The 27,484-nt window shown below is 38.9% G+C and overlaps 1 protein-coding gene across 3 annotated transcripts in view; it reads left to right on the top strand.

The window, feature by feature from the left end:
* Sertad2 (SERTA domain containing 2) overlaps positions 1–27,484 on the top strand; it is a 154,980-nt gene that overhangs the window by 21,671 nt on the left and 105,825 nt on the right. The window contains exon 1 of one of the 3 annotated variants that reach the window (XM_071601646.1): positions 20,827–20,917. The exons of the other annotated variants lie outside the window; for them this stretch is intronic. The gene's annotated coding sequence lies outside the window, so the exon portion shown is untranslated. Of the gene's footprint in view, positions 1–20,826; positions 20,918–27,484 lie in introns of those variants that run through there. 3 annotated transcript variants of the gene reach the window in all.

Genomic DNA, 27,484 nt, shown 5'->3' with positions numbered 1-27,484 from the left:
TAAAGTTAAAAAGAAAAAGAAAAGATTCCCCCAAGGGTCTCCCCTTATCATCTTACAGCAGTGGACTTTCTCAGCCTCCTGTGAGGTTGTTTGTAATTGTGAACAAATAGTCGTAAGGGCGGAGGTCAGAGGCTGGCTATTGAAGCCAGGGCGAGGGCAGAGAGAGAGAGACAGGTTGGGCTTTGATTGGCAAACTATCTTGCTATCCATTCCACAGTGGATGTAGTAAGAGCAGAAAACAAAGTTGGATTTTAATTTGAATTCTTCATGAAAGCACTAGCTTTTTATTTTAACATTTCAGAGTTGGTTGAAAAATACCTCTGGGGCAGGATGGTTACAAATAATCTTAGCACCTTGATTTGTATGGAGCATTGTATTTCTAATTGCCCTAATGAGCATTATCCTGTTCAGCACCCACAGCCACAACTACCTTGTGAAGTATTTATTGTCTTTCCCATTTTAAAAATGATAAGCCAGAATTCTAAAGTTAGGACTTGTCTAAGAGCACACAGTTTCTGTGCAGGGCAGCTGTCCTGCTCCAGTATTCCCTTCACTGTGCTAGGAACCAGCCCCTTGATAGCATCTAGCTTTCTGGTTGTCACTACTTCTCACAGAAAGCCACAGTCCAAAAACCACCGTAGTGACCATTTCATGTAGTTTACCATAAGAACAAACACATCATCAAAGGGCCACTTCTTGATTAACTTTGACTTTAATTATCAAACAAAGGAAGAGGAGCCTTGTTATTTCCTACCTTGAATCAGAATGGTAGTGCAAAATGAACAGTAGAGATTATTGAGTTTTAATATACATTTTTTTAAAAACTGGAGTTAAAGCCCTTCATAAAGAAAGTGAAACTTCTGTTAGTTACAGAAACTAGGGCCCACTTCCTCAGACTAGACCAGTGTGTTCTTTCAAAGGACACCTCCTTCAAGAGGTCGTAGCTTCATCTCTAAAGCTAATTTGACATGAGCTTTTAACATATTTCTGAGAATCTATGCTGTGCAAAACCCTGTGCAGCCAGCTATGCAAGCATTTAGGATCCAGTGGGAGACTTAATCCAGGTGAGAATGTACCCAGGGTTGTGTTCAGCCATTTAAAAGACTCAGAATGTTACCATTTGACAAATTTGGCCTCAGTCCTCTGGAAACATTAATGAAGAAACCCTTTCTTATATGTCCTTATGTGGCCTCCCATTTGGACAAAAGAGTGATGATTTTGGCCACTTTGGAAGTTTTAGAATAATGCCACACAACCCTGAGAAACTTGTTATCACAGGTTTCTTTTTAGGCATTATCCCTAGATGTTTTAACTGAGAAAAGTATTTATTGCTCATGCCTGGTTATCAAAGCTTTGCTAATAACATTTAACTCCTTGGAGTAGATTTTCAAAGAGGTAATGGTGAGCAAACCACATGCATCATGGTCTTCCATGAGCACTGATCAGCTGAGAACCTGGAGGGCCTTTCTGGATGTACCCATGATCAGCTGGGCAGTCTCCAAATCAAGTTGAATTGAGAGAGAATGCAGAATGGATCACAATAATTATTAGTGTCATCATATGTAAGAGATCACCTTACCAACACACACTCACAGAATGCCATATAAACCTAACTTGCACCAAATTAAACTTGACTTTCTCAACAGTTGCTTCCAAAGCTGAGCAAACTGCATTGTGTAAATGGGTCATTCAGTGCAGTATTCTGCAAGGCATGCTCAGATACACAAAGGCAGCTGGGTTGTAAGTTTCAAAGACAAACTAGCCTCCAGTAAAGCAGGTATGGGAGGAGCTGTGTTGTAGTCTTAGAGGAAGAGAAGTTTCTCTTTAACTTAAAACACTGTATTCAATTTCCTAGTCTCTTGGCTTGGATTGTACTACCTCTGTGAGTTCCAGTTTTTACTTTTTAGCCAACCCATCTTTTTATTCTCTTATATTTCTGCATCCAAGTCCTTGAACCACATGCAGTAGAACTTGATTATAATCAGGTGGTCCTGCCCTTGCGCAGTTCTCCAGGGCCTAAGAACTTGATGGGATGATTTGGGGTTAACTTAAAAAGAAAGACACTCCTTTGACAAAGGTCTGTGCAGTACCTTTTGGCCAAACAAAGTGTATCTCACTGGCTTCAAATTAGGCCAGAGAGAAGGTCAAAATATTATAAATGGTGCATACATGAACTTTGCTATAGAGACTTTGAGGATCCTGCTTCTCTCTGCTTACCATGTTTACCCCCAAATATCCCTTGTTTCATTATAGTTGTGAAGATCAAAGTTGATCTTCAACAACAATCTTTTTTTATATTTGTAGTTTTTTATGAATTAATTTTGTCTCTTACATGATCAGTGGAGGGTTCGTCTGTAGGTTTTAGGGCAAGAACCTATTTGTTGTCCCTTGGAATTGAAATTTTTAATTTATTAATTCTGTCCCAAGACTGTAAGAGAAGAACAGGCATTGTATATTTATTTGATTGAAAATGTCAGAAACTTGTGAAAGAAATTTGGGAGAGAACTTAGACATAAAGGATCTCAGAAGAAGTTGTCACCAAACTGTGGGAAGGGCAAGAATGCAGCTGACCCCAGTGTGGCCAGAACTCTCTTCATCTTTCATCTCTGCCTCCTTCTACATGCTTAATCATCTAACCCAGCAGCGCTTAACCACTGAGCCATATCCCCAACCCCTTTTTTTGTATTTTATTTAGAAACAGGATCTCACTGAGTTGCTCAGGGCCTTGCTAAGTTGCTAAGCTGGCTTTGAATCTATGATCCTCCTGCCTCAGCCTTCCAATCCACTGGATTACAAGCATGCTGTAGCTTGAAACATAGCCACCAGCAATTTATCATATAACGTCTGTCACTGAAATGTTCCCTGGACACCAAATTAACAAATCATAAGCAAGGAACTCATGATTAATATGATCGGTTGTCCCTCTCTGTGTTATTCAACAGGGGTGAGGGAGGTGGGGTCATGTAGAAACATGGTGAAATGGGTAAAACTCTCCAGCATGTATATGCAATGCAACATGCTAGCCTCTTGTGCCTTTAAAAAGTTGGGCTGGAAACCCATAGTAAGAAATACATTTTGCATTGGGGTATACATATATACAAATTTAACTGGGAAAAAATTGTGAAGCAATATTCACTATGTTCCAGGAATTCTGATATTTTCTTTTGTATCCCATTGTAGTTCATCTTTAAATAATGCTAATTGTAACCTACCTCATTGATTTCATGACTCATTGATAGATAATATGTAAAGTTTGAAAAATGCTGTGTGAGACATTAAATGTAGCAGTTAAGCTCATGTTCAAAAGATATTTGGGCATGGATATTTATTGAGTCTTGTTGAAGAACTATCTTACATTCTAGTAAGATGCTAGGGTCTCAGAGGGTGACGAATATGTGATATGAGTGCCCTTTCCTGTTCCCATAGTGGATGTGCCAGCACTTCCTACTGAGGGGTATTCTGGAGCCAATTCCTCGACTCTTACAAAGTAAAACAAGTGCCATATGTTATCAGCCCCACTCCCCTCAGTTTTGGATTTACCTCTTGCTGAAAAACACTGAAATCTTGTGGATCTAGAAAATTTCCCAAAGTGCTTTCAGTTCTCTCTTAAAGTAAAACATCAACATGACATTCTTGAGAGCATTTTTATGGCAGCACAAAGTGCAACTTTGCTGATTATGGTAATGCTATGAAAGGATGGCTGATATCTTCACCTCTCCAGGACACTGTGGAAAAACTGAGGTCCCTGGGTTTTTTTTTCCTTCTGTCAAAAATTTGAATCTGTAGTCTTCCATCTCTAGAGTTACATTGAAAGATTCACATAGAAAATTGGTAAGGATAGTGCAGAATAACTTCTGAATGAGACATAACAACACAGAGAGGTAGCATTCCTTACTGCTGACAGCCAGAAGCCCATCAGGATCCCAAATGACCAATGACCATGTAGTGCATCAAATCTAACTGTGAAATGCAGCACAATGCAACTTTTAGAAGATAATACTTAGGAAAGGGAAGGACTTCACAAACAAAACACAAAAAGTACTGGTCAAGGAGGAAAAGATTGATCCATTTGACTACTATTAATGAACTTCAATTCACCAAAAGAAAGAAAAATACTAATTACACACATCATGGACAGCTCATATTACGAATATATAAAGAACTACTGGTGGGAACGTAAACTGGTACCACATGTGAGCAAAAAGGCTGGCAGTGTCTAGTAAACTGGGAAAAGATAACCCTACCATTCAGCAGCTTCACTCCTGGGTTCACACCCAGAAGCAGCAGTTCCTCAGACCCCTGATCTCACTTTACACTTGTTTTCCTTATATTTTTAATTATTTTGTGGTTCTGGAGATTGAACCCAGGGTCTTGCACATGCCAGGCAGGCACTGTACCACTGAGTTACATCCCCAGCCCCTATACATTCTTAAATATTATTGAGGACCTCAAAGAACTTACATTAATATGGATTATATCTATTGATTTCTACCACATTAACAATAGAAAAACAATTTTAAATATCATATATTTATCACATGTTAACATAAATTTAAAAAAATTTTTATTTTGTTTTGTTTTGGAGTGCTGGGGATCAAACCCAGGGCCTTGAACATGCCAGGCAAGTGATCTATCTTTAAGCTACACCTCTGGCACAAATAACTTATTATTTTTTTAATGAAAAAAATCACTAAACTTTACCAAAACATAAAAACCGTGGTGAAATAGTCATACTGTTTTACTATTTTGCAAATGTCTTTACTGCCTATTCTTCATCTAAAAACAATACATCACAACTGCTAGAGCATCCTTTGATAGAAGACAGCTGGGTACTCATATCTGCTTTTTGTTTTAGAAGTTGTGATGTATTGTTTTGGCTGAAGAATATAAAGAAAATCTGACTTCACAGGTATGTAGTTGGAAAAAGGAGGAATATTTTAATAAATTCTTCAAATAATTGTGGATATTCTACTTTTATACTCTACTCTTGACAAATGGCAGTCTAAGAGGTTGGTGGCAATATGAAACCCAAATTCATCAAGGCACCTTTTTTTTTCTTTTCTTTTCTTTTTTTTTTTTTTTTGGTACTGGGATTTAACCCAGGGCACTCTTCCACTGAGCTACATTCCTGGCTCTTTTTTATTTCATATTGAGACAAGCTAAATTGTCTAGGCTGGCCTGGAACTTGCTATCCTCCTGCCTCAGCCTCCCAAGTCTCTGGGATTACAGGCATGTGACACCACACCTGGCATCAATGAACTTTTAATTTGTTACCTTATACATTGAATAGGTTTTTACTCATGAAAGATTAAGGAATATCATACAGTGATTACTTGGAACATATTGGTTTACTGAACCATGTGATCTTTACATGGTTCACATATTTCATTGTACAATATTAAAATATCACATTCTTTAATTTTACCACTGATTTCATCATAAAAGCATTATAAGTATTGGGTTGTTGTCAAGCTAATAATGGCAGTACAAGTTTTCCAAAAATTCTAATTTTTCACTTGAAAGCCTGAATTTTATCACTGGGATGGGAACTGTGATAGGCTCACTGCCTGCCAGATCCTGGAGTCTGAATACCCATGGTTGGTCCCACAGTCCTGTCTTCAAGCAAAAGTGGCCCTGTGTGAGCTGTGTCTGCTCAATGGCAAACAAGCTCCCACAGCTTTTCCTCCGGGCACCGTGAGCCTCACCACTCAGAGCTCTGTGTGTGCGCCCCTCTCCTCACACAGTGCTGCAGATATGTGCCCAAGGGGAGAGGATCAGTAAAATAATGTTTCTCTTGCCTTGCCCAGGACATTTTGTAGGACACTGGTATGTTCTGTAGGTGTGGAGGAGAGGGTGTGATGACTGTCTGTCACTGTGTCACTGTAGGGCTCCTTCCTGCCTTTACTCTGGCAAAGGCACCAGCAGTTCTACCCATCCCCCATGTCAACAGTGAAAAAGGCAAAATACCTCCGAATTATTATGAAAATAGAGTTTTCATAATATTTGTGTGTCCTCTGAAAGGGTCTGGAGATCCCGTGCAGCCCTCAGGACCCCACTTTGAGAACTGCCCTAGAGCATACCCAGCTCTTATACATGTGGATCATGGGGTGGGGGTGGGGAGCAGGGTGTGTGAGCAAGAACTGCTCATGGCTGGAGGGGGGTTGTAGGATACTGGTAATGTTGTCTGTTTTGATCTGGGTGGGCATGTTTGTTCTAGAATTTGAAAATCTGTTCATTTATATTTTTGCACTTTTCTAAAAGTCTATTATCCTTTTAAGTTTTGTTTTGAAATCCCCCCCCCCCACACACACACACTGTAAGACCTGTGCTCTAAGTTTTTAAGCTACATCATTAACTTTGGTTTGGTGATATGAAAACCACACTGAGAAGAGCAGAGCCAACCTTTGGTGTTTCCCTCTTTGTAGTGTACATAGGGTTTATTTGTTGAACCTTTTCTCCTTTGGGGCTGTGGTTCCTTCAGCTATATTACAATTGGGGTGCATTTTTTCCCCTTGTAGTTACTGACATGACTAATGATGAAACTTTTTTTTTTAATCTAAAACTTTATATGGTATTTAGTTATTTGAGACTCAGGAACCTTGCCATAGAAGCTGTACCCCTAACATCATTTTCTGGAAAGGGAACACAGTAAAGAGTGACTTGAGCAAGGACACAAAGTGGAGAGTAAAATTCTTAACTTCCTTTCATGACTTTCCTTTTATAGTAAGATTTCAGCATGACCATATTATCTTTGTACACTTTGTCTCATTGTATCTCTATCACACTGTGAGTTAAGCATAAAGGCACCAATATTTCCATTTTATAGATAAGAAGAGTGAGGCACAGGAAAGATCATTGAGTTATGTATAGCTGTTTCAGTAGCAAAGCCAGAACTAGTGTAGACTTCATTCTAGAATTCACCACCCCCCAACCTGGTTTAATTGTAAGTAATTCAAGATGGCCATCAAAATCTGGACCTTTTTATTCTTGAGTCATTGGCTATCTTTCTGGAAGCCATGTGTCCCTTCCTTGGGTTTATACTAGCATCAGCCTTATCCATTGTGCTTCCTTATATTCTGAGGCTTGGCATGAGAACATTTAGAGGACCACAGAGATGGCATTCAATTTCAATTTTGTCTTTAGAGACTGAGTCCACTGGGGTGCACATAGGCTTCAACATGCACCCAGGTGCCATAAGCAGGGGGAGTGTTTATTCTCCATTTATCAGTTATCAAGATGACTGGAAAGTAGGGCTGCAGATGAAGGTGGCTAGCTTTCACATGGACCTGATCTCCCAATAGGCACATTTCCTCATTCCTTGGCACTGGTTCGCACACCAGGGTTGTGCATGCAGGAGTACAGGCACTAAGAGAAAAGATTCACTCCAGCATGGTTAATTGGTCAGGCAAAGAAATCACTGAGGCTCTGCAGTGTGTGTGGAATGGTGTCCTCCAGAGTTCATTGACTTAAATGGACACGTGGTCTTCACAAAGCAGCCCAGACTCTCTGGCAACAGAGTGAGGAAATTAGAAATAAGGGCTGCTTTTATTGTTTATCTTTTTTTCTTTTTTAAAGTATGATTTACCTTTGCTAAATGTTAGCATCCATCCCTGAATAAATGAGAACATTTTGGGATATTATGGGACCCATATTTCACAACCAGAATCCAGATTCAGTGAATACTTTTCTCATTAAATCCTGAGGCATTATTTTAAGCATAAGGTCTCTTTAAAAAAATTTTTTTTTAGTTGTTGATGAACCTTTATTTATTTTTTATTTATTTATATGTGGTGCTGAGGATTGAACCCAGTGCCTCACATATGCTAGGCAAGTGCTCTATCACTGAGCCACAACCCCAGTCCCAGCATAAGGTCTTAATCCAAGTGTTTCACAAGTGAAGTATAACAGAAATCTAATAAATGAATCTGCTAATTGTGCTTTTCCTGATGCATTTCAAATAGGGCAGTCTCTAATTATAAGCAATCCTTCATACAAATGGCTGCTGCTCTTGCCCCAGTTTCCCCTTCTAACCAGGCCCAGATGCTGCAGCCGCAGAAGACGCTGGCTCACATAGAATTGGAGGGTCAGAGTGGAGGAAGGAGGGGAGAAAATTACTGAAACGGTCTCTGGAAGCAGATCCCAAGAACACAGCTATCTGGTCCTACTGTGGTACTTTCTTGCCCTCTAGCCCACTACCATAGTTCTTTTTTTTTTTTTTTAATCCTTGTCATATGCCACTAAATAGAGTAACTCATTGTGTGTGTGTGTGTGTGGGGGGGGCGTATCATGGTTCTTCTTTAATGTTGGCAAAGAGGTTATATTGTAAAGCATAAGCTTTGGAGCCTGATCTTTGAACTTGAAATTGGGCGTTACCACTTCCCAGCTGTGTGACCTTTGGGCAGATTGCTTCACCTTTCCTGTCAAGTCTGTTTTGTCTTCTGTGAATAGGAATAATTAAACCTGCCTCCCAGGGTTTCCCTAAAGATTAAATTAAGACCTGTGTACATGTAGTGTTCATGACCCCATGCCTAAAATATAGTAAGCTCTCATCAAACAGTAGTTCTTATGGTCTATGAAAACCAAGAAAAGGTTCACTGATGATCCATATGATATAAATTATTTTTATGACAATGTTTTTTTTTTTTTTTCCCCAAATATCTAACTCTACTTCTTGGAGAAACTGATGGTAGGGTGGGGTGGGGGTGCGGGGCACAGTAGGAAACTTTCCTCATGGAAGGGCTAGGGAAAGGGCAGGCCAAGATGGGGAACTCAAGAGATTTTAAGCTTCATGTGGACCTGGGAAATGGGGAGAGAATTCTAAGGTGGGAGTGGGTGCATTCTGCCTGCACTGAACCATATACTTGTTTTTTGGACTCGGATTATTAACACTGTATCTGCCTTCTGGCTTGCACATTCAATTACTGGAAGAGCTTAAATAACAAAATACCCCATGCTTTGGGTCCTGCCCAGCCAGTCAAATCTGAATCTCCAAACGTGAGATGCCACCATACCTGTAGCACCTCAGGTAAAAAGTGTACAACCAGGGTTGGGAAGCTCATGAGTTATATGTGTACTAAATATACTATTTAGGCCAACCTGGAACTCTACTCATTTTGACTTTTACACCAGTGGGAACTTTACACACACACACACACCACCCCAAATGTATGTAGTTTTACCTTAACCAAAACTTTTTCCTTCATTGATTCAACAATTATGAGGAGTACAGAAGAGATGATACTGTCAGTGCTTTTGAGGTGGAGGGAGATTTATGCACAACTACAGAAATTTCCAAGGTAGCATGAATGCCAAGTAGAGATGCAAATTATGATGACAGTTAAGAGGAACAACATGGTATTTTGTTAGTGCTGGCAGGGAAGGTTTCTGAAGGAAGGTATTATTTGAACAAAATCTTCAAGAACAGTTAGGATTAGGGACAGTGAGGATGAAGGGGGGAAGGGCATTTCAGAGAGAGGGAATATGTGAGGAAAAACTTGGAGATGACATTGTTCAGGGTTTATATGGAAAGTAATGAGTGGTTCTAGGTGATGGGAGCAGAGCATGTTAAGGGGATACATTCTAAATTTAAAGGGCAAAGAGTATACGAACCAGAGGGGGAGAGACCTGAGGTTCATGCCAAGGAATTTGGCAAGCTGATGCAGGAGGAGTTGAAGAGGAAAGTGATGTGGTGAGAACTGTCGTCTAGGAAGTTAATTCTGGTAGTAACTGAGAGAGGAGAAGAAGTTCGTGTGCTTCCATGGACATATGCCTTCCCTGAAGAAAAGAGGCTGTGCGAAGTCATGAGGGCAGGTGGTGAGCCACAAACCGTGGTATTTGGGCCCACATGGAGAGAATGGGAATGGGAGGCAGGTGCTTGGTCAGAGGACAAGCTCATTCTTTATTGGATCCACCATTATCCAGTGTCTGCCAGTTATTCTGCAAGATCTATGTTAGCCCAATTCAAACCACAAGTTTGGGTTATTTCTAAGATGCAAAGGTGCAGAGAAAAAGCTGGACAATTTTTTTTGAAAATACCCATTGAGCCTAGAAAATTGGAAAAATTGTTCAAGATGAGGTGTTTTCATTGCCACTTGCTCATAACTATGATTCTTCCTAGATTATTTCTAGAATAATCTAGGCAATCACCATTTCTCTGGAAACCATCTGAGCTCTTTCTTGAATCTCATTCTCCCTTTTTCAGGCATTCTTTATCTAATGGCTAGATAAAACCAACTTAGGAGTACAGAGTAATTCTTTATTTAGAAATAGGAAGAGTTTTGTTGTAAACCAATTCATGCAGCTGCAGAACTCTGATATCCAGAAATCAAGGAAGGAGTATGGGTGTGCATTTGCCCTATTAGCCCTGGACTCAGAGTCATGGGAGAGGAGAGTGATTTATGCCATTTCCATTTAATATAAATGTTAAGGATGAGAAGAAAGGCTAATGTTAGTGCTGCCTTAGAAATGAGATTAATTAGGCAGAACCATACATGGTTAATCAGGGAGATTAAGGGGAGGGAGGTGGCTTTCCTTTAGGAAGTTTCCTCTGCCTTAAAGAAAGTAAAAAGTCAATATGGATATAAAGACAATAAAAAAGACAATAGACAGCATTGAAACTTTTATTTTAAAAAACGCAATTGCAACCATTGAACTGCTTTTGAAAAACTTTGTCATTTGCTTATTCCATGTATGCATGTTTTTAAATAATATATAATGCATGATATAATTCTGTATGCTAGAATATGCACTTAAAATATAACAATAATTTTCTTATATTTTTATATCATTTTATATTAGAAATTTATTTACTAATGTAAACATTCTATTTATAAATTACAGTTTATCAAGTCATTCTCTAATGTCAGATTATTATATTGTTTCTTTTTTTGGGTCCTAGACAAACACTGCATGTTGTATCTTCCACATATGCCTTTATTTCTCCAAAATAGATTATTTCTCCAAAATAGATTCCTAGGAGTGAATTTATTGAGTCAAGCCTATAATATCTTTATAGTGAGTGTCACAGTTCCTTCTTTCACATTCTTTAACATTCTCATAATAATGAACCCAGAAATTATGGAGCTTTCTTATTTTACAGTTTTTTTAGTTTTTTTTTTAAATTTTAAATTCTCTTAAATTTAGCATCTCACAAATACATCTTCATCTATAATTTAAGTTAAATAACTCAATTCATTAATTTATAGTTCTCTAAATAAGCTATAGCCTTTATTATGTTTTTTAAAAACCCCACAAATTATATTCTTTTTTCTTCAGTATTTCCAAAAAAAGCTTATGTCACTATTTTGTTAAAACTATAAATCTCTATAAAATTCTAGGTTTTCTTTTCTTCATAAAGTGCTAAGTCAATTAAATCATATTTATATATTTAGTATGTTTCAGAATTTTTTTTTCATTTATAGCTTTTTTAAAAAAAATTACTGCACCATGGATAAAAAGGTGAAATTCATTGTGGTATATTCATATAGGTACATAGGAAAGTTTGGCAAGATTCATTCCACTGTTCCTCCCTTTTCCGTTCTTCCTCCCTCCTCCTCAATCCCCTTCCTCTACTCCACCGATTTCTATTTTCATGGAATCCTGCCCCCCCCCCCATCACATGTGCACGCACACACACATTTGTTTTTTTCTTTCTTTGTTCGAGCTTCTGCATGTGAGAGAAAACTTTCAACCCTTGACTTTCTGGGTCTAGCTTATTTCACTTAGCATGATGCTCTCCAGTTCCAGCCATTTCAGCAAATGTCATAATTTTATTCTTCTTTATGATTCAGTAAAACTCCATTGTGTATATATATTTTCCTTTAACCATTTGTTTGTTGATGGATATTGAAGTTGGTTCCATAGCTTACTTTGAAATTTTTGATGTTTGTACATACAGAAAGTTTGTGACTTCTATTAATTTTTAAAAGGAACTACCTAATTTTATTTGAGCTGGTAAATATAGATCTAGAATATTAAAGCATATTTTTCTGTAAACTGCAAGTCATTTTGTATTCAGGTGAGTCTTTTTCTGAGGATTTATTTTCTGTGCATCTGATATACAGCTTTGTTAAGACTAAAATAAGCTCTGTGGCCTACAATAGCCTTCTAGCCGGTCAATCTCTGCCGTACTTCTCTTTCCCCTCCAGTTCATCCTATTCATTACTCCCAGATTAATTTTCCTAAAACACGGCCTACTGGAAAACCTTAATTGACTCCCCATTTCTAGATGAATTTAACATAATGCTAATTTAACCTTAGCATTTAAAAGCTATAACAGAACATGCCTCTGCAGGCTTATGAGAACCACTGGCAAAGACATCAGTGTACCAAGTGGCTCCTCACCTGTACCTACTAGTCAGACGCCTTGAGGGGAGGACCTGCTGAAATCCCACTGCCTTTTAAAGCTCCCCGCTAGCCTGAAGTGCTTTGCTCTGGACCTGGAAGTGGTGGACCCAGCCTCACGTGCTGACAGACAGCACCATGCTCTCCAGCATGAATGCAGGCCTCTCTCTGCTTAGGCTTCTTCTGCCTGTAAAATGGGATCAAACAGTATCCTGTGAGAACAACTGCAATTATGCAAACAATAATAATTGGTACAGGGTAAGCCCTAAACACATGTTAGCTGCTACTCTTGTGTAGAAATAATAGAAGTAATAAAATCACATGCTTCATTTTCAGTCAGATGTGGGCTCAGGTCACAACTGTTTTTCTTCTCTCTAGATCTTATCCAAATTGCCTAATTCTTTGACCCTCATCTACAAACAGGGCTAATAATAGAGTTAACTTATTTAATATGAGATGTAAAATCGTTAGCACATTGCTACATAATAGACACAAAATCACAGCCAACATTTTAGTATGTGCCAGGCAGAGTTCTAAGCTCTTTATTCTTTAATTACATTTCCTGTCAAACCCAAGAGTTGGTACCACTAATATCATCATTTTATGAGGAAGAAACTAAGACACAGAGAAGTTCAGTGATTTTCTCAGGGTCCCACAGCTAAAAGCCATAGATTTCAGGCTCAACCTACAGACTCCAGAGCTCACTCTTAACCTGCACTATGATGTAACTTCACATTATTATATTGAATTGCATTATTATCGACTTCCTTTATTTCCCCACATCTCTCCTGTCAAGACTAGCTCCCTTAGGACTGTGGGTAATTATTTCTTTATGTCTCCTACAGCACCTAGCAAGTACTTCATATGTTGAAGACATTTAACAAATAAGTACTCAGTTGAGCATAACAAACATACCCATTTCTGACACCTGGTCACAGGTAAACTACTGCTGACTTTCCCTTCTAGGCAGGTGTCTTCTGGCAGACAGTGTTCCACCCTCAATTTGGAGGGCTGTGATTTGCCCACTTAGCTACTTTCAGGAGCCTCTTCCCTCCGAGCTTTGAAAGCCTGTGTCCCCGGGAGGGCTAGAGAAGGAGGAGGCACAGGACTTGGGAGGAACTCTGAAGTACCAAGCATCTGGAAGCAGCCTGGTCAGCTATGACGGGAGGAAGAGCCCGGGCCGGGTAAGAGATGGCTCAGGGAAGGCAGGTTTAGCCTCCACCCTTCCTCTGTGACTGGGCTAGGAAGAAACCTTACCCCTGGACTCTACGACAGTTAACCCTGTGGACTGTGTCATTCCAGAGAGATGCTGCATTCTTTTCCCAAAGACATGGCCCTGTTTCACTTGCTGTTTTCAAGGAGCCGTTTCTGAGCTGATTGTCTTCTGTGTCCTTGTGCATTCTACCTGCACCATGAAAGTGCCATCACATTCTCCTCCTGCTGCCACACTTGCTTCTGTGGATTTCATGATTATCCCTTAAAACAAAACAACAACAACAACAACAACAAATCTTTTTATTCTGGCTTTCTCCAAAGGAGAAATTTAGGTGTGCATCATTCTTTATTTTATTGCTTATATTCTGAAAATTTGGAGATTTAATCACAATTGCTGTCTTCCTGAGTAATCTGAAATTCTGTATTACCACTGTGATTGTTTTTCTTTGACATTGACACTTTGATTTATTTTTTAAAACACTTTTTTCTTATTTCATATTTTTCTTATTATTACACAATATATATTCATTGTATAAAACTATGTAAAATGAAGAAATAATATGTTAAAAATAAAAACTAGGCTGCATTTTGCTAGATACTTGCTTCGAACATTTTGATAAATGTGCTTCTTTTGTTTTTTCAGTGAACATACACACCTTTCATAAAATTAGGATCTAACTGTGCATACTACATCTTAATTTGCTTTTATTGTATGATTTACACACATTATTCTTTGACTTGCTTAGAAATAATGGAAATGAATGAAAAGGAGACTTTATATATTGCTGACAATCAACATTAGGCATTTATTATTAATACATTTCTTAGGACCTAGGTAGCCTTTTGTCCAGACTCCACTTAGGTGTCTATCTCAGTTTTTCAAAGAAGAGTAATTAAAAAGAGAGAAAGGGGGGGGGGGGAGAGAGAGAGAGAGAGAGAGAGAGAGAGAGAGAGAGAGAGAGAGAGAGAGAAAGAGAACCTTAAAAAGGGAGTTTTGAGGTGTTTTGAGGTGGTTTCCTCTGTGGATGGCAGGCACTGGCCTTCACTCTGCCATTTGAATCCTGCTAATGAAAACAAAGCTGGCTTTGGGCTGTGCACTACTCTATGTGGTACTTGATTCTATATGCCTTGGTTTTCCACATGCCTTGCCAAATTGGTTTCCTGACCATGACCTTGTAGTTCAGCATTTCCCCTTCCCTCCACCCGTTTCCTGCCTTCACTTTTGATCATTAGAACTTTTTTCTTTTTTTTCACATGAATCCCATGGTAGTAATGTGGTAGCCAGATCTGCAATCAGGAGACCCCACCCTTGGTCCCCTGAAATCCTTTTTGGAAAAGTACATTTTACAGTTCTATACTCAATCAATGTAATATGAAACCACCACACTTTTTCTTTCTATTTTTCATCCAGATTTTGGAACAGAGTAACATTTTTCCCTCATTAATCTTGGCATGAACTTTGCTCTGGAGTGTTTTCGACTCTTACCTGTGTGCATGTGACTGCTATATCTTGTCCAGCCCTGACCTCTCCCCTCTGCTACAGTTCTGTACTTCTGGGTACTTTTAGGAGGTCTTCATTTAAGTATAATGTTGTCTGCTTTAAACTCAACATGTCTTAAATGGACCTAATTATCTTGCATACAAACCTGCTTCAGCTGCCGCTTCTTAACCACAACCCTGCCCCTTTCCTATAGAACCCAATACTTTGAGTCTCCTGGAGTACTATCAGAACTGGTAAGGGAAAACAGTAGTGACCAGATGCAAAGAGAGTATGCAGAACTTGACAGCTTTCCAATCACTTTGAAAATATAATGAAATAAAATGCCAATCACCCAGCTATTAAAATTATAAAATACCTTGGAAAAAATTTAGTAGTAATTTTGTAAGATGTATATTACAAAATCACTTTCGCTGAAGAGCTAAATACATACAGAAGAATATATTTTCAGATGGGAAGGTGTCAGTATTCCCAAAAGTGATCTGTACATTTATGCGATTTCAACTAAAAGTACCAATGGCATTTTTTTGTGTGTGTGTTTTTTATTGAGAAGGGGTCTCATTATGCCCAGGCTGGTCTTGAACTTGTGAGCTCAAGTGAACCTGAGTAGCTGGCACTATAGACATGTGCCAATGTGCCCAGATTGGAATTTTTAATAGGATTTAATAAGCTGATTCCAGTAGCCCTCAAAGTTTGGAACAGTCCCGACAAGTAGGAAGGAAAGTATACTGAAATCTAAAACATTATGGTGGGTTAGGGATGTAGTTCAGTTGTAGAGCACTTACTAACATGCAGGAGACCCTTCACTCCACAACACCGCCAAAAAAAAAAAAAAAAAAAGGGACAAACAGATCATTAGAACAAAACAGAATAGAATCCAGAAAAAGACTTTAGAACTAAATTTAATATATGATAAATATAGTATTTAAAATCAGGAGGAAGTGGATGGACTGTTTGGTAAATTAAGGGAGACACAGAAAACACTGGCAAGGCCTTCAGGTGCCCGCATGCATGGTGTATCTCTTGGAGCACAAAATCCCTATGACTGGAGAGCAGGAGCTAGGGGTGGTGGGGAGACAAGATAAAGGGGTGAGCAAGGGTAAGATTCATGTGTCCTAAAAAGTCTGGGCTTTTATTCAAGTACCTTTTTCATCCTCAGATTGGTAAGAACTATTCTCTCATATTTTCTTCCATGTTCTTTTATACTTTCTTTTATTACATTGAGATCTTTATCTGGAATTTATACCTGCTCATTTTATGAGGTATGGATGCAACTTTCATTTTTCCAAACTAAATAGCCTGTTGTCTCAACTCCTCTCCCACAGATTTTAAATGCTGTTTTAAATGTCATCATTTGTCAAATTCTGTTTCTGAGCCTGTTTATGGACTATCTTCTGTCCCATAAATCTGTCTAGTCCTGTGCCTAGGTTAAATGCACACCTTTCATTAGTCATAAGTAATTGAGTGACATGGTGTATATGTAGAAAGATTGTCCTGGCCAGGTAGGATTTTGTTCCAGTAAAACTGAAGCAAGAGATAGTCTCTGCCTGAGCTGAACTGAAACAGCTGGGGTGGGATGGGCAGAACTTGATGCTTTCTGAGATAGGGTGAATATAGGGAGAGGCCTGAAGATCAGGATGATGCCCAGCTTTCTGGCTTTGGAAACTGGTTGGATGATGGTTGATACTTTTCACTGAGAGAGGAAGTGGACCAGATTTGAAGACAGGGAAAAGAGGCTTTGTTCTGGTTTGGGCATGTTGAACTTAAAATTTACCTATGAAAGTTTTCAGAGAAATAGACTTAGGCAGTTTAATTTGTAGACCTGAATCTCATTAAAGATCTGGGTAGAGAAGCATCAGCATAGAGCCCACAGTTGACATCATGGAGTAAATGGAAGAATACAAGGAGAGTGTGTAAGTGAACAGGGAAGGATGGCAGCCTGAGGACTACCTGAGGGAGCAGAGCCTCCAAGAGACTGAGAAGGGGGAAAGGTGAGTGTAGTCAATTTAATTCATTTAGCTGCAAAGGCAAGAAAGACTGATACTTAAGGAATGCATGGAGTTGAATGGTTTCTTGAGGGCTTTGTTTTTGTGTTGTTTTACTGGAAAAGGCTTCAATATTCTTAGATTGATGGGAAGAGTCCAGAAGAGGAAAAGGAAATAATTGATAGATCCTGGTTCCCAGAGAGACTGAAAATAAGAGCCCCAGAGGGGTTGAGATGCAGAGAAGGAATACATGTGTAAGTCACTTTATCAGGTAGGGGTTAAGAGAGATGGTTTCTGTTTTCTCTGTGAAGTAGGAGAGAGGGGGGATGTGGTAGAATGAGGGGACTGAGGAAAGTGCAGAGTTTGAAATAGCTCCATCTGTGGAGAATGGAGAGAGCAATTCACTGGCCTGGCATGATGTTTTTGGACATGTGGAATTTGAACTCCAGGATGCAACATCTGTGAAAGGTGAGAGTCAGGAGCTGAGGCTGGAGCTCAGGTTTGCATAGGGAGATTTGGAATTATTAGATTCCTTAAATTAATGAGTCAGTGGGAAATGAACAATAGGCAGAGCAAATGGAATCAGAGAGTTTCTAAACAAAGATCTTGAAGAGGAATAGTAGAAAAAATAGAAATATTTATTAAGTATTACATCACGGTGACCAAGAGGTCCAAATAGAAGGGTGTATTCATGAGTGGACTTAATGTGGAAGAGTAGTGGGTTTGACCCTGGCTGCCCATTTGAATCACTTGGGGAACTTGAAGCAGGTGACTGTGCCTCTGACAATCCAATAGCAATTAAGTTGGAACCTTTGGGTATGGCCCTGGCATCTGTATTTTTCTTTGTACAATGAACTTCAAATCTGTAAGTAGGGTGTAGACTAAGAGAGACAGAGATGGAGTAAGAAAAAGTAATTAGACCTGGCAAGCAGATCATCAGTGGCCTCAGGGAGTACAGTTTCAGTCAAGTGGTGAGACTAGGTTATTCCAATTTGTCGAATGGGGCTGGGAGAGGGAGGGGGCTCAATGAGGATACAGAGGTTAGTGGTGAAAGTAAGTGGAGAGAACTGATGCTGCGTGTCCCCCATCTTTCTTATAAAGTTACATGTTATTATCTGCTACAGACTGTGAGTGGAGTGTGGATCTGTTTGAGATTTTGTGGAGAGGGAGGAAAATGAAACAGTTGCTATGAGGAATACAAGGGACTGCAAAGCCACAGCAATGACCTTGATGAGCAGGAATTGCATTCTGTAATTATCTGGCCTCTGTTAACTCTGTTATTGGGATAAGGCACACAGTGCTAATGCATGTAGTGCAGTGATATCTAAGGCAGGGGACAGGTTTTGAAGTTAGCATGTAAGGAAAAATTGCATTTGGTCAAAATTGCTCTTATAAATCTCATAGGAAGGTGCACAGTGGGGAGGACCGACATTCCATCTCCACAGAGAGCCCATTTTCCCCAGCTGCAATGGAATCATCTTCTTCAATTGAGCACAAAATGAAATAGTTGACTTGCATACAACTAATGTTATATGAAAAATGTGACTCTCTGCATTCAAATCACACTCAAGTTAATTAAATACTCTCATTAAGGAGAAATACTTGTGTCTTTAAGAAGGGGCACTTAAGAACTGAAATTGACTGAGGGTAGAAAAGAATGTTTTTTGTCTCTGACTTCTAGGCATACAATGAATAAAAATGGGAATTGCCTATACTATCTAAATCATTATTTTTCAGCTTTCCTTTTTAAATTGGGCACATTGGATTTGATTAAATTAAATGCATACTTATGTAGCTCACACCACTGTATTTTTATTTCTTGCTTGTCCAAAATTATCTTTGAGAAAGTATGATATATTTGTTAAGAGCATGGGCCCTGGCTTAGACCATGTGGGTTTGAATCATAGTATGTGTGACTGTTCGTGTTACTTCATCTCTCTTTTCTTCCGATTTCCCATCTATAAAGTCAATTTGAAAACAGTATCTACCTCATAGCCTTGTTATGAGGACCAAGTAAGTGCAAAGCACTCATTGATGTTAGAAGTGACTGTTATAGTAGTGGTGTGTGTTGATTTGTAAGTGTGATTTGACATTAGACTACAACTTACATCACAAGGTCAGACTTTTACTAGAGCTTGGGCTGTTGCCCAAAAAGATAATCTTGCCTTTCCAATGGAGCCCAGATGAAAGAGCTGCTGGCAAAAGTTTGGATTTTTACTACTAAAGGGGTCGGGGAGGGGTGCTTATTTATGACTTAAAAAAATTGAATCTGCCCAAAAGAGATCTCTCTCAAAACTCAGAACAAAACAAATACACCTATCAGACACAAAATTGTAGTCTTTGGACTAAGATAAACAATAAATGCATTGGGATATAGGAGATTCCTAATAAACGTAAGATCGATGGATTGTTCCTGCCAAAACCAATGGTGCCCTGTGTGTTCAAGACAGACTCTTTTAGGTGAAGTGATATAAGTTTGCCAGATTTAGGCTTCATGAGTTATGAGAGCAAAAGCGAGAAGACGGGGAGGGGAGAGAGAGAGGAATTTATTTAAAAAGAGCATCTCTATTGAAAAGGGGCAATGAAGAGAAGTCTAATGATGTGTTGATGAAATTAAAGGGTGGCTAAAGATGAAGTGATAAAATAGTAAAAAGAAAGCAGCTTCATTTTGATAGAGTGGGGAAAAACCCAGTAGATCTAAGATTAGAGCATTTTTAGTACTAGGCTTTTCATATCTGTTTTTTGCAGTGGTCCCTTTCAAATGTGTAGTAATTACTGGCATAAACTTCTCATTACCACTCCTTTGAAGTATATCTGCCCTGTTTGCAATTTTTTTTTCAGAATAAAACCTGTAGCTGATAAACATGTCCACATTTAGAAATTGTCTATATGAAAAAATTATCACACTTTGACTCAGAAAATAATTAGACCAAGCCTCCGAGCTCTTTGAAATAATTGTACTATATAACCTATGTTTAGAAGTACCTCAGAGAATTAAAATTCATTATTCTCCATGTTTAAAAAGTCAGAACCACAGTGAGTTGAATGACAAAAAAGTCATAAAATTTAAATTCTAGTTGGCTGGTTTCATGGCTATTCCATAGCATTACAGTACTAAAATCATTTTTATCCTATAATCATATAATAACTAATATTTCTGGAGCATTTTTTGGCTGTAAATTGTCCTAAATGCTTTATATTTATTAACTTCTTTAGTCGTTGTAGCTCTGTGAAGTAGAGTTTATTGTTACCCCTACTCTTTAGATGAAGAAACCAAGGCACAGAGAGGGTAGGCCTTCACTAATATGTGGCAGAGCAGAATCTATATTCTTCTCTGCCTCCAGGCCTTCACCACTGGGCTAGAGTGCTTAGGCTTGAACACACATTCTGAGATGGAGTTTAATATGCTTGGATTTCCAGATTTCTTAATTTTTAAAGACAAGGGGAGAGTTTACAAAATTAACTTGAATTTATTGTACTAATTATGGTACCCTTGCAGAGAGATGCCTGTTTGAAAGGTAAAATTCCTGAGATTGTAAGTTCTTCTGAATCTTATGGGCGACTGAAACAAAACTTCCAGCTGCTCTGGTTGTACTGTTTACTAAAGAAGGCCAATAACATGGGTGACGTTAACTGTTCCTGGTATGGATACTACTTCCACATTACATGCCCAGCATTTTAAATTACTACTTTCTTTCTTTTTTTTTTGGCTTGCAGTACTGGGGGCTGAACCCAGGAGTGCTCTACCACTAAACTACAACTCCAGCCCTTTAATTTTTTTTTCTTTTGTTTTGAGACAGGGTCTCACTAAGTTGCCCAGGCTGGCCTTGGACTTTTGATCCTCCTGCCTCAGCCTCCCAAGTGTTTGGGATTACAGGTGTGTGCTACTGTGCTTGATTTACTTCCTACTTTTTAAATTGATTATATGTCTGAGGATTTGGGAATAGGTAGTGAGTGAAGATATTCGGGTTTTCAGCAAAATAAAGAGATCTTTTGGTAGTTTAGGACAAAAGAATTCCATTACATTTTGGATGTGTTTTCAAGTGTCTTTCTGACTGGGCAGAATTGATGCAATGATCATTTGAACAACTCCTGGTGGCCTTGAACAGTTCTTTCATAGTTCCTCAGATGCTTTTGCTTTTTGTATGAAATTCAGAAGAGCATCATGTATAAGATAAAACAAGTGATTTTCTTAGGATGCGTCACCTCCATAGCTGATCTAGTCTGTTTTTTTTCCTTAGGTCCTACCCCTCTAAATGAGAAGGGAGGATTTTATTCCCTGTTAGCTCAACTTGGTAAAAGTTTAGGCTTATACTGCCATAAAGAATAGATTAAAATTATCTTATGTCTTAACTGAATTCATATTATATTTTACTCTTTTAGAAATTGTCCTAATTCTTTGTATGTGCCTCCATGTGTGGTTTTTCTTATTATTTTGTCTAATCATAAAGATAATGTATGTTTGTGCAAGAGATACAAATCATAAAAGTATATCCCACCTCCACCAAGCCCTCCACTCAATCGCTGTCTTAAACAACAGTGAATAAAATCATATTACAGATGCTGTTTTGCTTTCTGTTATTTTCTGTCATAGAAATCTTTCCATGTTTTGAATAGCAGAATAATATTCCAATGTGAAAGGATATATTATAATTTATTCAACAAACCATATTTTCAGGCATCTGTGTTGCTTTTCATTTAGACTCTTATAAGCAGTGTGCTGTTGGGAACATCACATATACTGACATCTTTGCACACTTTTCCATTTTCCTCCATAGGATAAGTCTGTTAGGAATGGGCTTGCTGATTCTAGCAAAATATATAATAAAACATTTTTATAAGTTGCTAGTGTGCTTCGGTGACTGTACTGGTATGAGCTCCTACTATCAGTGCATGAGAAGGTCTAGTTCATTATACCTAAATTTCTTCTTTCCTGATATTATTTACTCATTATTTTAATAATTATCAAATACCTACTACATGCCAGGTGCTATCTTTTCAATGATTCAAAAATGTTTTTTGCCTTCTTAGGATTTATTGTTTTGAAAGGCTAGGATCTTTCTAGGTTTTTGTTTTGTTTTGGTTTTGGTATGGTGGATTGAATCAAGGGGTGCTTTGCCACTAAGCTACATTCTCAGCCCCCTGCCCCAACCTTTTTAAAAAATGTTATTTTTTGAGACAGAGCCTTGCAAAGTTGCTGAGGGTCTCACTAAATTGCTGAGGTTCTCCTTGAACTTGCATCCTCCTACATTGACCTCCCAAGACTTCTTTCTGTTTGTTTGATCTTTAGTATTTTTGCTTGTTTCTTTTTAAATCTACATGTATTTTCTTCTCATTAATTTTAATTTTTATGTGTCTATTGACTAATAGTCGTCTTTTGTGAATCACATATTCATATACTTTTTTTTCTGTATGTTTTTTTTTCCTGATTTTATTACTATTTTTAGATTATTATGGAGTCAGATTCTATCTTTCTAGGCAGGCCTCCTCCACCCTAAAGATCATAAAATTTGTTTGCCCATTGGACTAGCCAAGGTTCTTGGTTGCAAAAACAGAAACTGTGGTCTACTTAAGCCAAAAATGGTATTGGGTGCTCCCAGCATTGCCAGGAAGGCTGGAAACAAGGAGTCGAAGGGGCTGGGACCTGTACCAGAGGGGACGGCAGGGCAGGGACAGGCTGGTAATGTGAGCCTCCTCTGCCCTTGAACCTGGCACTTCTCAAATAATATTTTCAAGAAGACAGTTTTTCCACCGTTCTTCATTGTTTTCAGGGTGTCTTCATTTTTAGGTGCATTATCCCCCTGTGGTTAGTAAAGACAGGCAGAAGTAATAGTCTGCTTTAGCTTCCCAGGCAGAAGGACACTTCCTAGCAGACGATTGTATAAAGCCTTGGTGGTGTTTGGTCTCATTAGCCTGTTTTGAGACTTGTGTGTCTGTGAACCAATCACTGTGGCAAGTGGGGTGGAATGCTTTGATTGGACAGACTAATGTCATATGTTTGTCCCTGTGATTGTGCTGGGAGTACAATCAGCTGGACTGAGAAAAAAAGGGAGAAGAACTTCTCAAAGAAAAGCAGGGTGTTATTGTAGAAGAAGGGAAATAGATGCAACAAAAGCATTAGCTATCATCTTTGATTATAGTACCTGACATGCTTTATATTTGACTGGATTCTATAATAAGTAGTGCAGAATGCCACTTACTAATTTATTGTTTTAGAAAATTAAAATGTAATTTTTATTAAATTATTCTTTCTCAATATACATCAATCACTAGGGAGATGAAATAGTAAAATCCCTATACAGAAAGTAAGTCTCGTCCTTCATTTTTAAATTAGTTATACTGCCTGAGAGAAAGCTGTTTGGAGGAGTTACTTCCTTTTTTGTTGACTACAAGGAACATGAATTCTTAAACGTGCAAGATTCATACAGGGTGAAGATGTATATTTTACTAAAAGCCCAATGTAGTGTTATAGGCATGTTTGGAGGTCTAGACTGTAGCATATACTAAGAAAGCCAAAAATATAAAACCGAGAAAAAAAAAAAAACACCCTCAATAACATGCCATAAAAAGTTACTGCTGTGTTATAGTCCTGCAGTCATTCAAAACAGTTTCCCTTTTTGAGTCACAACTTGCTCAGTGTATTTTCTCCTATGAATGTCAGTAATATGTCCTTTAACAAACAGAAACATATCAAGAAAACAATGTAGTATATGAAACAAACATGGGTTTTTTAGAGTCAGACAAACCTGGGTTTCAATCTGATCTTTAAAATTTTACCTTAAGTGTGTGTGTGTGTGTGTGTCTCTCTCTCTCTTTTTTTTTTTTTGTGCTGGGGATTGAACCCAGGGCCTTGTGCATGCAAGGCAAGCACTCTACCAACTGAGCTATATCCCCAGCCCCTTAAGTGTGTCTCTCTATGTGAAAAGTGATGTGATAACAATTACACAAATTTAAGGATTAAATTATGATGTTTGCATAATAACAGTATCTATTATTATTACAATTTAAAATTATTATTTGGGAGAAAGTAGCATTCTTTTGGAAAATCAGTTGTGCCAATTAGCATATGCGGAGACAATTGTGTGTCTGAAAGAAGCAGTGCACATTTTCAAACTGGAATTTATTTATTAAATTATTGTTGTGGTTCTGGGGATAAAACCCAGGGTCACACATGCCAGGCAATCCCTCTACTACTGAGCTACATCCTTAGCCCTGGGATTTTCTTTTTGATATCTGTAGATTGGGAGTAACTATGGTAAGCCTGTAAGGCTGATATACCCAAGATAGGCTATGATGTGCTAGCTTGGATCTTTCTACACTGTTCAGGGATCTATGAGATGTGGTATTTGTGTGCACTTTCAGGCAGAACAGCCATGACCCCAAATGCCTGGTCACTGCCCAGTAGTCTTGGCCCCCAGGAACTAAACGAATCCTCTTTAGAATAGTTGCCCATTCTAGCCCAGCAGGCTTTGAACTTGGGGCCACACTATAATTTGATTAACACTTTCACTTATTGATGGTCTCATTTTTTTTTTTGGCCCTTTGCAATTGGATGACTTTTACAAAGGCTTTATCCTTCAGGCAAAGCATATATTTGTTGTCTAACTACAGAGTTTAGCATTGAATAATTTTATGACAGACCACATTTGGCATGCTTAGTTATTCAGGGAATTTTCAAAGAACCGTGGAGGGACTTTTTAGTCACACATCCTCTGTTCTTAGTCATCTATTCCTTTTATGGTAGTCATTAGCAAATATCTCTCAACCTCTTCTATAATGTTTAACAGTCAGTGTAAGCTCTCTGTAGTGTTGGCTGTTTTGAGCTCTGTGTACTTAATTATGAGACAGTCAGCATATACTTGTGAAAACATAAACTAAATGTTGGTATATTCTCCACATGGTTTCTTTTTACAGAACCACACTTGTTAATACCCACATTAAATTATTTAGGCCATTAATTAAAATATTTTTCTTTTCTATGCCATTTTTGGTATTATCTCTTCTCTCCTTCTCTTGTACCACTTTACTTAAGTGTCATTGATTACATTCAGAATTAAGGAACAAGAGGACTGAAGGCCAGTGTGATTAGGAGGTTTGCTTTACTGCACAGGAAAACCAACATGTCTACGTTCTGGGACGTCAGAAACACCGTTTGCGATTAACTGCTTGACCTGGTGGCCTGGTCAAATTCCAGGGTTGCACCACTGCATTGTGCCTTCCCTAATACCTAGTAAACCCAGCTGTTTGGCTGACACCTATTCTCCTTAACTGCTAAATGCTGTTTTTAGGCTGTGCTCTTATAAGAGTAGACCAGAAGAACTTCTTGTACCTTTTCTAAAAATTTGATAATTTTCACTCCAACTCCTTCTAACCTCTGCTTTCTTCCCCAACTCATAGACACATTTCCCTAAACATATTCATAGTGTGTCTTTTTCATACACCTAGAAGACCTTGGACTCACAGCTTTAAATCAACACTGAAGGTAATAATTAAGGTAAGAAAACAAGGATTTGGGTTGATGAGTCAGATAACTGGTAGGACCTTCCTCCGGATCTCTAGCACAGTATTGTATTACAAAGTGCTCTTCTAAATGTCTTGCAGGCCCATGACTCAGCATATCCTGAGTGAAACTTGTTGTCTCTCTCCAGCCCCTGGCTTCCCCTTCAAATTCTCTGTCATGGAACTCTCTCCACCCTTTAATCAACTAACCTGGAAGCCAGCTCTCTTCTCCACACTCCATATCCAACCCCCCCAGCCCCTGGGAGGGGGCAGTAGACCCTGGGTCCCCTCATCTCCAGCAGATGCCCCAGCAGTAATAAGCAGGTGCACCATTCACCGTGGTGGGCTGTCCCACCATCCCTGCCAGGTGACCCCAACCAACTTCCGGCTTCATCTTCTTACACCACCAAGTGCATTTTATGTTCTGACCTCATCAAAAAAGTCTCGGTGCCCTCAACACACTTTGCCATTTCATTCCCTTCTCTTAATGAGCTCATTTTTGTGGTTGCCTTTCCTTGTTTGTACATGATGAAGTTTTATTCATCCTTTAAGCACTACCCAAATGTTATCTCTTCCTTGGCCTTGCTCTGCAGAATTAATGGTGTTTCCTTTTGTGACTTGAGAGCTTATGCTTCTAGCTGCTCTGCTGTAGTGAACCAGTAAATCTCTGCTGCTCTGGAATTAGACACCTGGGTTGAGATCCCAGCTGAATGCCCACTGAAAGACTTTGGGTAGTTGTGAAAATCTCCAAGCTCTCAGTTTCCATTTTCCATATTTTTGTAAAATGAACACAAGCCTCTACCTCATGAGGTTGTTATGAGGATTAAGTGGCAGAAAAAAGTACCCAGTGTTCAGGGTTATCTTAAAATGATGAACTACTGAATATTTGAAAGATAAACTTGTTGCTGTGCCCTTTGCTGCGCTGTGCTCGCCTGTCTTCCTCCTTTTTGCACTGTGGAGAGCTTCCTGTGTAGCAGGCACTGTGCTAAGAATGGTCATAATAGTGTCTCCCTCAAGTACCCTCACAACAACCCTCGGAGGGAAATATATTCACGAGTATGACTATATGCTTCGTAAGTTAACCAAGGAGGAAACTAAGGCACTGAACAGAGATTCAGTGCCTTGTTTAGGTGAGAGGAGAAACCAGAATTTGATTCCAGGGAGTTCTGGCCAAAGAGCCCATACTCTCAACCACCACACAAGTTTACCTCACAGTGAGTACTTAATAAGTGTCTGCTGGAACAATAATAAATGAGATTCAGATAAACATGCTTGTGGGGCCAAGTTCTGGGAGATGACCTATTGAAAGAGATATGGGTAAGAAGTAAAATAAATCATCAAGAGATAGACTAAATGAGTAAAAGAACATGATAATAGTAGTGATACCAGGGGCCATCAGTATTAGTGACTGGGGCTGGCTGGTCCTGGCAGATGTATAAAACTCTGTTTCTTGAGTTGGAATGCTTCTGGATTATAAAAAGTGGCTTTATTCCTCTAACTAGTTTGATTCAAACCCAAATTAAAATGTATTATGAGGAGGACTTCTTTTTCCACCACAAAAGAGTCAACGGTATTGTTTCTACCTTCCTACTGTAAATAATTAGAAAACTGGACAAAATGTGTGAAAGTTGTTTCCAACAATAGACAGCAGGCAGTGTGACTATGATCGATCTCTCAGAGAAGGGAGGTGGGTAAGTCCCTTGAGTCTGTGGCAGACATCAGGCTCTGCATGCCCACAGTCCAACTCCACATGGCCAGTGTGTGGGTGGCCCCAGATCACCCTCAGTTGGGTGATTTGCTGGGAGGACTCACAGGACTCAACATATAGTCATACTCGTGACTAAGGTTTGTTATAGTGGAAGAATACAAAGCAGAAAATCAGCAAAAAGAGAAGGTAAATGAGGTAAAGTCAGGAGGAAACCAGGGACAAGCTTCCAGGAGTCCT

Source organism: Marmota flaviventris, chromosome 14 (assembly GCF_047511675.1).
Source record: "Marmota flaviventris isolate mMarFla1 chromosome 14, mMarFla1.hap1, whole genome shotgun sequence".
Taxonomy (NCBI): Eukaryota; Metazoa; Chordata; class Mammalia; order Rodentia; family Sciuridae; genus Marmota; species Marmota flaviventris.
This window is presented reverse-complemented; position numbering and strand designations above follow the sequence as displayed.